Raw genomic sequence first — 12,939 nt, forward strand, 5'->3', positions numbered from 1 at the left:
CATTTTTACTGGCCTTAAAAGTCAATAACTTAATGTAATCTTTAAAAGAAAAGAAGTGAAGTGTCCAGAAGATTAGGTACTTACTTGGTCAAAACAGGAACTGTCCACACTAACTTTGTGTTTCCATGTTATCACAATCTAACTAAGTACTTGGTACTATCAAGTACAAAGAGCCTTATACATTTATCAAAACGTAAATATTTAAACTTTACAACAATACGAAATACATGATATTCTTGATTAATCTTTGCTTTTCTGTTAGTTTCCCACAAAATTTCTTATAAAAATCCATTTTATTGATTTAAAATTGGTTTTAAAGTCTTTTTTCATTGACACATAAAACATTTATGACATCTTCGTCAAAATACAAAGACGACCTATCTCAAATTTCAATCACCTGGTATCGAATTAATTGACAAATATATTGACTTGTTCATCAAAATTTTGAGAACGATTTATCAAAACTGACAGATAACTCAAATAGAATGGAGATCAATGGTTAAAATAACAATTTTATTAAATACAGAAAATATCTTTTTATTTTCTTGAACATATATTGACATTGGTAGTTTTAATTATGAGTTACAAACATGGGCCTATACTTGTGAATTTCTTCCTACTGGTTTTTTTATTTAATTATTGTTTAAAATTTTAATTTTGTTGACATATTAGTTTTCATACCAACCTTCGTAGGATTAATTATAATTGTTGTAATTAAGATATATGGTAATTTTCTGAAGATCAACACAGACCCAGAAAAATGATAATAGATGATATTTCAAAAGGGTTATCAAATTACGTACTGTCGGAATATTTTTATCTCTGATCCATAAAATGGGGTTACAGAAGTTTTAAATATGTAAAACAAATGCTTCAAGAAGAGTTAAGAAGGTAATAGCATAGAGAGAGAAATAGCAGAAACCAGAATGTGTCCTTAGTACATACAGAGATGCACAACTCTCTCCATCTTTTTCTATGTTCAGGGGATCATGAAATTGGGGTCAAAACTCTAATCTGCAGTCTGCCAGTTAGCCACTAGTCGGATGCCCCAGACTTGTAAAATTTCATTCAGACTAGTAATTTTTTGCAAAACTTTGTTTGGCCCAATAAGAAAAATGTCAGAATATTGGTCTTCAGACTAGTAGTTGAAATAGTTTTTGGTGCAGACGAATCTTGAATTGAAATTAAAAGCAAATTTCAACATTAATTCTGTCACCAACCTTAAGAAATGACAACAGAATTTAGTAAAGAGTTGGGTTGGGGGACCTAGCACATCAACGTTAAACACCTAAATTGTACAGTAACTTATATTATTCAAAGTAACCTTCAAACATCCCATTCAACTTTTAATAAAAAAAAAATAGCTAAAGACTCATGAACAGTCAGAATAAAGGTGGAGCATAAAAAGTACTGAATAATATATCTCACTAATAAAACGTCCAATTTCCCAAAGAACATTAAATGAATTACTCTTCAAAAAGGTGTGAATTAAATAATTTAGTACTCTAAACTAATAAACAGCCATTTTCAATCTTCAAATCACAACTTATTGAACTTTCTCCAACTGTGTTAGAAATAATGTTTAAATACACTAACGGTAAAATCAGAATTGTAACGTCCATTTAAACTTATTTAAACTTGGACAGTTAACAAGGTGACAAAGTAAAGCAGATGATATATAATTACACTCAACAACAATGTCAACATAGTGTCCATTTCATGTTCATTTCACATTAACATAAAATGTATTTGGTGTTCATAATCCATATATAATCTGAGCAAACACATTGGAAAAATTACATATTGTATTTTTGAATGTGATCCTTGTAGCCTATAATGACTAATATTAAGTTCCTGTGAAGTTACAAGGCAGTAATTACAATATTTTAAATGAACTGTTGTACCAAGAGGTGTTTGCTGTACCTTCAAACAGATTATAAATAAAAGTAATTCACTTTCTTTTGCTTCAAATAAATTGAACAACATAATCAGATATCCAAAAGTAAATATCTATTTACAGCACCCCCCCCCCCCCCCCCCCCCCCCCCCAATTGCTCGCTAACTTGAATTTAGCATGTCAGAAAAGAAAATTAAACACTTTTAACATACCGTATATGGCAAAAATATATTACAATAAGGAAAATGAAGTGAATATTACTACTGAATTTCTTAGTAATATTTGTCTCTTTGCTTAAAGTAAAGACACACTAGCATGATTTAGTATTATATATATCTAAACTGTAAGACAAGACACTCAGTTTAACAACAGCCGCTTTTAAAGCCCGGGATTTCTAATAAGTCTTGTAATTCATGCGTACGTCTTGACATCAATTCTAAATGGATATTTTTTATAGCAAGGCTTGTTCTAGAAGAGAAGGGGCCTCGATGTCCGAGTGGTCTAAGTAGTTACTACTGTAATCACTAGCCAGTCAACACTGAGGTTGTAGTAGTTACTACTGTAATCACTAGCCAGTCAACACTGAGGTTGTGGTAGTTACTACTGTAATCACTAGCCAGTCAACACTGAGGTTGTGGTAGTTACTACTGTAATCACTAGCCAGTCAACACTGAGGTTGTAGTAGTTACTACTGTAATCACTAGCCAGTCAACACTGAGGTTGTGGTAGTTACTACTGTAATCACTAGCCAGTCAACACTGAGGTTGTGGTAGTTACTACTGTAATCACTAGCCAGTCAACACTGAGGTTGTGGTAGTTACTACTGTAATCACTAGCCAGTCAACACTGAGGTTGTGGTAGTTACTACTGTAATCACTAGCCAGTCAACACTGAGGTTGTGGTAGTTACTACTGTAATCACTAGCCAGTCAACACTGAGGTTGTGGTAGTTACTACTGTAATCACTAGCCAGTCAACACTGAGGTTGTGGTAGTTACTACTGTAATCACTAGCCAGTCAACACTGAGGTTGTGGTAGTTACTACTGTAATCACTAGCCAGTCAACACTGAGGTTGTGGTAGTTACTACTGTAATCACTAGCCAGTCAACACTGAGGTTGTGGTAGTTACTACTGTAATCACTAGCCAGTCAACACTGAGGTTGTGGTAGTTACTACTGTAATCACTAGCCAGTCAACACTGAGGTTGTAGTAGTTACTACTGTAATCACTAGCCAGTCAACACTGAGGTTGTAGTAGTTACTACTGTAATCACTAGCCAGTCAACACTGAGGTTGTGGTAGTTACTACTGTAATCACTAGCCAGTCAACACTGAGGTTGTGGTAGTTACTACTGTAATCACTAGCCAGTCAACACTGAGGTTGTGGTAGTTACTACTGTAATCACTAGCCAGTCAACACTGAGGTTGTGGTAGTTACTACTGTAATCACTAGCCAGTCAACACTGAGGTTGTGGTAGTTACTACTGTAATCACTAGCCAGTCAACACTGAGGTTGTAGTAGTTACTACTGTAATCACTAGCCAGTCAACACTGAGGTTGTGGTAGTTACTACTGTAATCACTAGCCAGTCAACACTGAGGTTGTGGTAGTTACTACTGTAATCACTAGCCAGTCAACACTGAGGTTGTGGTAGTTACTACTGTAATCACTAGCCAGTCAACACTGAGGTTGTGGTAGTTACTACTGTAATCACTAGCCAGTCAACACTGAGGTTGTAGTAGTTACTACTGTAATCACTAGCCAGTCAACACTGAGGTTGTGGTAGTTACTACTGTAATCACTAGCCAGTCAACACTGAGGTTGTGGTAGTTACTACTGTAATCACTAGCCAGTCAACACTGAGGTTGTGGTAGTTACTACTGTAATCACTAGCCAGTCAACACTGAGGTTGTGGTAGTTACTACTGTAATCACTAGCCAGTCAACACTGAGGTTGTGGTAGTTACTACTGTAATCACTAGCCAGTCAACACTGAGGTTGTAGTAGTTACTACTGTAATCACTAGCCAGTCAACACTGAGGTTGTAGTAGTTACTACTGTAATCACTAGCCAGTCAACACTGAGGTTGTAGTAGTTACTACTGTAATCACTAGCCAGTCAACACTGAGGTTGTGGTAGTTACTACTGTAATCACTAGCCAGTCAACATTGAGGTTGTAGTAGTTACTACTGTAATCACTAGCCAGTCAACACTGAGGTTGTGGTAGTTACTACTGTAATCACTAGCCAGTCAACACTGAGGCTGTAGTAGTTACTACTGTAATCACTAGCCAGTCAACACTGAGGTTGTAGTAGTTACTACTGTAATCACTAGCCAGTCAACACTGTGGTTGTGAGTTCGAACCCCGCTCATGCCGGTGCATTAGACTCCAATCTTAATTAACTATGATTGTCAGAAGGTCTGTGGTTTTCTCCAGGCACTCAGTCTTCCTTCACAAATGAAAACTAACCGCCATGAAATAGCCTAAATGGGGTCCTTAAAAGTGGCTTTAAAACACCAATAAACAAATCAAATCTTGAAGAGAACTTTTTCATTTTAGACCATCTATTTTTTTGGAAATAAGATCAAATTGCAGAATGATTGATTAATAACTGGTGCTTACATTTAGGCTATTTCATGGCGGTTAGTTTTCATTTGTGAAGGAAGACTGAGTGCCTGGAGATAACATTAGCCTGTGATTGTGAGTTCAAACCCTACAGGTGCATTTGAGTCCAATTTTAATTCACAAAGATTGCTATTTTCCTGCCAAAGGTTGTGGCCCATTCCAAACTCTATAGCTTTTCCACCATTAAAATCTTATTGCCATGATACAATACAACCAAAAGTGTGAAAGTAGCAGTAAGCACCAGTTATTAATCAATCATTCTGCAATTTGATTATCAACCTTATTTTACACATTTTATTTCATTTTTAAAAAAGTTAAAATTGCAGATTACGATATACAAAATTTGAAATATATACTCTTATATATATATGCACTTTTAACAGACAGTCTGTGTCAAACAAAACGGGTCAAAAATATATTCAAAATAACATATTTATGAAAATTTATTATTCCTGTTTTAAAGAAACTTGAAGATGAAAGTGACAGTTACCATCAATGTATTTCATCCTTTGTCAGTACATGTCTTTCAAGTCCAGTCAGTGTGTTCCAGTTTCAAACATTTTTATTCAAAGACTTGCATTGACCTTAATTTGAAATACTTTTTAAAAGATTTCAAGTGAAATTTAAACACCGTTATATTTTGATTTGAGCTAAATATGAAGCACTTTTGATATTAGATTTTATACATTTGAGATTTAAATGTTGATTTAACACTTTCTGAAGGCAAGGAGTAAATAATCCCTTGAAATTGGCTACTATCTTAAAATTACACCTAAACTTTGATCATACCTGTATTTGAATCAGTCTTTACCACAATATGTTTATTTTTAAGACTTTACTTTAGTACAAAACAGTTATCAAATTCTCTAAGAAATACTGATACTGTTGACAATGACCTTACTTTGACCTAACTTTAATAGATCCGACATATTTTGGGTCATTTTACTATATAACTATATTGATTGCTATTTTGTGCATTTTTCCTTTGATCTATTTTTGTGATCATTTTTCATATCATGAGATGGAAAATTATCGCTAGAACCTAAGGAGGCATGTGGTGTTGCTAATGAAATTGACATGAAATTGACAACACTGTCATAGGTAAAATAGCAATAAATAGATTATCATTGGTCATCTCAACTCGATTGTTTTTCTCGCTTTTGCCATGTCGGCTCAAGCGAGAAAACCAATCGATAATCTATAAGTATTACAATCAGCCAAATGTGGCAAACCATCTAGAACTTGCAAAAATTGAAAGATTATTATGATCATAATAGGGAACACTTGTACTTAGTTTCAAGTTGACTTCAACTTCATCAGAACTACCTTAACCAAAAACTTTAACCTGAAACGGTACAGACACAGGAACAGACAAAAGAATGAGCGCACAGACAGAAAAAGAGAATGCCCCAAAAAAGGCATAAAAATCTAGTTATAAAAGATGATCATTTTTCTAAGAAGAAAGAGTAGAACTTGTAAACATCAATGTAGGCAAAGCTTTCAATGTAAAATGAAAATATAATTCCCTAATAAATAAACAGCATAATAAATGTGCAATCTTGAACTTCATATAATTAACAACATTAAAGTCATGTTTAAGGTCACTTTTGTAAACTATTTTAAAATAATTTACACATATGTTAAACAGAACTTTGTAATTATACCATCAGAAAACTTAGCATTTGTGCAGGTGACTTATTTAAGCTATGAAATTTACATCAATAAAAAGAGATGTAGTTAGATTGGAAATGATACCACTATCCACCAAAGTTCAAATAAAGTGATTGTAAGCAAGCAATTATAGGCAACAACTTTAACATCTTAGTAGTGGATTCAGAAATGATAATCAACCAGCTACTTTAATCCAAAATTGATTCTTGTTTATAAATCCACTATTTTCTGTCACCACAATTTTGATGAGTTATTTTTCAGGGTTTGATTTGATATTTTAAACCTCTATTTCTATTTAGTTTTTCTTTTGATTTTGGGGATATTTTCTGTACAACTACTAGACAACCAATCAAACTATGGGCAAACATTATCTTTCAGATAACAAGCTTGAAATGAAATTAATGGTTATAATATTTCATGTGTAAACTGTACCTTTACAACTGTTTATTATACAATGAATTGCAGATTTTTATGTTTATCAAGAAATATGCAATGCCAACATTAAATTTACCTGTATATAAAAAAAAATATATTTTGACAGTACATCTACAAATATAAGCACCTCCTGTTTAAAAATAATGTATCTTTCTTAAGTAACCAAAACCATTTTAGAAAATAAATTAATTATTCATGCCTCATTTTTCATTCCTGTAGCATTACAGCACTCTTGCAAAGTCTTTGAATTCATATCATCAGTATTATGTAAACATTTAAAACAGTCGCCAAAATTAATTCTACTGCTAACTATATAAATAGCTATTTTACAATCTTTAAAGATTATTTGGAACAAAAATCTAAATCAAAACATTCAATCATGACTGTTTATATTGATTTTTTTTTTCATCCAAAAGTTAATTTTCAGAATATTAATTATAAAACCGATTAAGGGGTCAAATGATCACCAGGCATGCAATTGAAACATTTTCTTAATAGTCGTATCATGATATAAGACATGCGATTTCAATATTAAGTCAAATGTAGCCTTTCCTTACCTTATAATGATTATAGCTCAGTCAGATAAAAAATAAAATCCAAAGTCACTATTCACTATTCCATATTCTGTTGTTAATGAACACCATGAAACATTAAAGAACAATTCCTTTATATTTTCTTTTGTAATGTATGACTCAACTACGTAATTTAAACCACAATTATTTTTTTTGTACTTAAAACAAAGAAATACTTCTCCTTCTTAAAAAGAAAATTTTTCACTTGTTTAGAAACTTTTAAAACAAAAACATCCACTTATTACTGTCCTTGAAGTAATATATTTATCAAACAGCAAAATTAAAATGCAATTTGAATTCTAATTCCAATCTTTGAAAATTTTGTCTTCAATTGAAATGAGAAAAAGTATAGGAAACACTGTTTAAAGTTCCAATGTTGACATTAAAGTCAATAGCGTTTAACTGGCTCATTCACAATACCATGTGACTGAAGTAATACAGGTAGTAAAAGGTGTTAAAGTAAAAGTCTTCTTACTGAATACAATGAGGTCGAGTGTGGTATCTGTTTTATTGACAAATGGTCACAGTTTATTAGTACCTTTGATTAATAACTGTCTATCAGTTCAGTTGTAAAGGTATGACTATTATTCATTCATCTCATTTGGTAACTATTGGATATGGTTAAAATGATAGTATTATTACCTGGTCAATGGTATTTTATTTTCATAAGCAAACTGATATACGATATATATGTTTTTTAATGCCATGTTAAGCATTTTTATTCAGAATTTGCCATATAATGACTTTTTCCATTGATGAAAACTAAGTGACCTCTACATAAATATATTTTGGTTAACCAATGTGGTTTGGAAGTAGTCTAACAAATTGTCAAACCACAACACCTAATTTTCTCCCATAAAAGAAGAAATAAGAAAAGTTGATGAGGGCCAAAGTTACTTAATACCCCTTATGCTACTTGGAAATCAGTGCCGCTTGACCTGAGAATCTGGTCTGCTTGAACTTTTGAAGTCATACAACAATCACTTTTCCATTGTGACGTCAAATATTTTCTATTATAATGCCAAAATTTAATGGGAACTTTGTGATGTCCAGTTATGGTGGACAAAAATATCCATAAGGTGTATTAGTAGTTGCAAAATATTTTTGTCTTATAAAATTTGTATATTTCTAGAATAACATTTCTTCCCTTGTATTGAAATTCAGTAAAAAAAAATATTACAGAGAATAGAAACAGGCATGTTTCAAAGAGACAACAACCCAATCATGGCCAAAGATCTAGAGCAAATAACAGCCAAAGGCCACCAATAGGTCTTCTACACAGCAAGGAAACGGTTCTCTAGATATAGAGTGGACACAATTTGTTACAGAGGGACAGACTGATCACTAAAGGCCAACCGCCCACTCGGCGGCGCCCTAATGAATCCACAGTACTTCAAATAAATGTACCCAAATTAACCGATATTCTACGATAAGTACATCCATTACTACAATCATACCAAACAATATTTATCTCTCTCTGTGACAGATGGTTTGTTGATAAAACAATCTTTTGATGATATAAATTGTCATCTTACGCGCTGTGTAGATATCATTAAAACTTTAGAAATATGACAATAATTAACAATTACAAGCTCACATCATGCCCATTACAATCTAGGTAACACAAGCTGTTATATAATATGTCTTCAAGTATCTACTCCCAAACTGTGACACAACAGTAAATCTTGATTTTTCAGATTTTTCATTGTCTTGATTGTAAAATAGATAACAAACACTCTATTATAACTTATTTAATCCATTTTTTTACTGGATATAGGATTTAAATATATACTTGAGGACAATGCTTTTATACAATCAATTTAATTTTAAATACTATGGGAAAAAACAGCTATTTTTCAGATTAAAATCCTGAACTCAAGAAAACAAAATGAATATCCTTATAAGCTAGCTTTAATTTGTCAGTATTCTAAGAAATACTGGATTCTTTTCCAAGGCATATATAAAGACTGTTATCTATTACTGACACCAACCCAGATGTATCATATATACAGTGTATTCATATATTTTTGTGGATACCAAATTTAAAGGATTGAAAATACAATGTACATACATGCATACATACATATTTCGTTGATCATTTGAATTGGTGGTTCATCTGTTTGCACAAAATCCATGAAAAATTGGATACCACAAATAATGACGAAAATCCAGTCATGTACAAGAACAAAATATGAAAAACACATTTGTATGAAGTATCTATATCTGTGTTGGGATTTATCATAACATGCACCAAATACTAAAATGAATTGCTTTGCCGATCACAGCTGGATACGACAGAGGTATAACCCTCAACCGTTGGGGCAAAAAGATACAAAATATTCATACTTGATACAGGATGAATTTGGATTGTAATTAAATATTGGACACATAATAAGTTTCTGACACAGAGTAACTGTAGTCGAATAAAGAGCTCAGAATTGGTTATATGATTTAAATTTATACTCAATTGTTTTCGCTTTTGCACAATACACTATGCAAATTGACCCCCCCCCTTTATTCCCCCCAAGAATAAAAATAATTACCTGCATTTTTTATTTTATTTTGTGCAATACAATATGGTGTAGAATTTTGCCCCTCCCCCTTTTGCAAGAAAAATTAATTGTGTATCCCCCCTTTTATTTGCAAAAATAATAAATAAATGAAGAATTTTTCTTTTAAATTTCTGAATCTGAAATGAGAAAAAATACCCCCCTCCCTAATTTCTTTTTTAACCCCCTACCTCCCCTCTAATTTTTTGTTTTCTCACCTCCCCTCACCTTTTTTGAAATAAAAAATTCTTTCCCTCAAGATATGATCATAATCTCAATTCAAATTTCCCAATAATTACCCATTTAAATACATCATAAAAGTCTTAAAATAGAAAATAAATATTCCTTAATTAATCAGCATAAGTTTAAAAGTAACTTCTTAAAGTAAAATGATAGCTAATCACATCAAGGCAAACACCATAATTTATAAGCGCTAATCACATCAAGGCAAACACCATAATTGATAAGCAATGTAAGGGAGGTAATCCAAACATATGTCTTTATTACCTCAATATGATTGGATTACCTCCCTTACACTGAAATATATTTGTCTTAATTGTCCTTTAACAAGGAAACCCTTGTTTTTCCCCCTTTTTGGTCCTAATTCCTAAATGGTTTCCATAACCCCCAAAGTCAATCCAAACCATCCATTTGTGGTATGGAAATGTGTGGTATAATTTCAGAGAGATCCATACACTTAACAAAAGTTATTGTCTGGAAACTAGAAACATGCTTATTTGGGCCTCTTTTTGGTCCCTAATTCCTAAACTGTTAGAACCATAACCCCCAAAATCAATCCCCACCTACCCTTTTTGTCGAGCCTTCGACTTTAGTCGAAAAAGCGAGACTAAGCGATCCTACATTCCGTCGGCGTCGGCGGCGTCGGCGGCGGCGTCCACAAATATTCACTCTGTGGTTAAAGTTTTTGAAATTTTAATAACTTTCTTAAACTATACTGAATTTCTACCAAACTTAGTCAGAAGCTTGTTTATGATCATAAGAAAGTATCCAGAAGTAAGTTTGTAAAAATAAAATTCCATTTTTTCCGTATTTTACTTATAAATGGACTTAGTTTTTCTGCTAGGAAACATTACATTCACTCTGTGGTTAAAGTTTTTAAAATTTTAATAACTTTCATAAACTATCCTTGATTTGTACCAAACTTGTACAGAAGCTTGTTTATGATCATAAGATAGTATCAAGAAGAAAATTTTGTAAAAATAAATTTCCACTTTTCTGTATTTTACTTATAAATGGACTTAGTTTTTCTGCGATGAAACATTACATTCACTCTGTGGTTAAAGTTTTTAAAATTTTAATAACTTTCATAAACTATCCTTGATTTGTACCAAACTTGGACAGAAGCTTGTTTATGATCATAAGATAGTGTCAAGAAGAAAACTTTGTAAAAATAAATTTCCACTTTTCCGTATTTTACTTATAAATGGACTTAGTTTTTTTGCCAGAAACAAAACATTCACTCTGTGGTTTAAGTTTTTAAAATTTTTATAATGTTCTTAAACTATCCTGGATTTCTACCAAACTTAGACAAAAGCTTGTTTCTGATCATAAGATATTATTCAGAAGTAAATTTTGAAAAAAAAAATTCACTTTTTCTGTATTTTTCTTATAAATGGACTTAGTTTTTCTTCCAGTTAACATTACATACAGTCTGCAGTTAAAGTTTATAAAACATTTATTAGATTCATAAACTATCCTGGATTTTTTACCAAACTTGGAAGCTTCTTTTAATCAAAAGACAGTATAGAGAGGGAAATTTTTATTGATGTCTATATATAAATTCCTCATTTTTGTTGAGTCTGCGATTAACAGCAAAAGTAGGCGAGACACTGGGTTCCGTGGAACCCTTATGAATTTTCTAGTTATAAACCTTGTGTTAAAATTCAATAGATTTCTATTTACTTATACTAAAGTTATTGTCTGGAAACCAACTGTCTTTGTGATACCAATATACGACCGCAAAAATTTTTGTGGTCATATGAATACAAAATAATGCTACTTCATAACATGAAAAAATACAGGAAAGATTTATGGTTATAACCATGACAACACAAATTTTCTGGAAAAGTACTTTAATTCAGTGAATCTATAAGGCTCTCAGTAATTATCAATCTAAGGTTTTTTCCTGTATTTACTAAAAAGATCTTTGAACGAGAAAATCAGAGATTTTCAGGTAAGAAATTAATCAGTGAAATGGTTTTATCTTCTTAGCAGTGCTTGAGGCTCTAAAAGAAATAATCTACAGTTCTTTGATTTAACTTCATCAATGTTTGAGGCTCTAGAAACTATTTCCGTGTTTCTTTGAAGGTTTAATCTTCAGTCGATTGGACAATAGAAACACATTATCTTTTTAATAATTTCATGGATTAATTCAATGGAACGAGGAAATTCAGAAAAAAGTCAAAGAATTGTGTATAAAAGGTTGAGCCACCGCAAAAATGTTAAACCCTGCCACAATTTGTATATGCCTGTTCCAAACTAGTGGTTGTTATTTGTTGTTGTATATCATATTTATTTTGTGTATATATCAGGCTGTTAGTTTTCTTATTTCAAATTGTTTGATATTTATCATTTTGGGACCTTTTATAACTTACTATGTGGTATGTGTTTTGATCATAATTAAAGGCTGTTAGTTGATCTTTAGTTGTAAACTTCTATGTCATTTAGCCTCTGATAAGGAGTTGACTCATTGGCAATCATACCAATTCTCCTTCCTGCAGACTGTTAGCAAGTCTGTCTAGTACAATGTATTTAGCATAATTATATAAATTTATATGACATTAACATTGTATTTGTCCTGACTATGACCAACTGTCAGTATGTCTGTTTAACATAAAATAGGTTGATTTTCATTTCATATAACATGGTATAGTCCTGATTTTTTACCAACTCATCAATTAATCCATTTACTAGTAATACAATCTGGTACTAGACTGATTTTGATATCGTGAAGACAACAATTTTTATAATATTTTCAGTCCATTATTCTTATACTGTAATACTTTGTTATCTCAAATTTCTAAAGAACCACATAAAAATCATTCTAGCTATTTATCAAATCTATCAGCTTTCAACAATGGTTATGAAACATTCGATCAGAAGCTTGCTGGGAAGCTTCCTACCATATTTACTGCCATTTTTTAGCATCTCTTAAGGATATTCTTAGGCGA

At 32.0% G+C, this 12,939-nt stretch overlaps 1 protein-coding gene across 4 annotated transcripts in view; it reads right to left on the reverse strand.

Annotated features, from left to right (window-relative positions):
* Nucleotides 1-12,939, reverse strand: part of LOC143044300 (ankyrin repeat and fibronectin type-III domain-containing protein 1-like) — a 188,991-nt gene that overhangs the window by 149,392 nt on the left and 26,660 nt on the right. For 2 of the 4 annotated variants that reach the window (XM_076216244.1, XM_076216242.1), the window contains exon 1: nt 7,185-7,557. The exons of 1 other annotated variant lie outside the window; for it this stretch is intronic. The gene's annotated coding sequence lies outside the window, so the exon portion shown is untranslated. Of the gene's footprint in view, nt 1-7,184; nt 7,558-12,939 lie in introns of those variants that run through there. One more of the 4 variants, XM_076216245.1, reaches the window with a different exon arrangement.

The sequence above is a fragment of the Mytilus galloprovincialis genome, chromosome 9, assembly GCF_965363235.1.
Source record: "Mytilus galloprovincialis chromosome 9, xbMytGall1.hap1.1, whole genome shotgun sequence".
Lineage (NCBI taxonomy): Eukaryota > Metazoa > Mollusca > Bivalvia > Mytilida > Mytilidae > Mytilus > Mytilus galloprovincialis.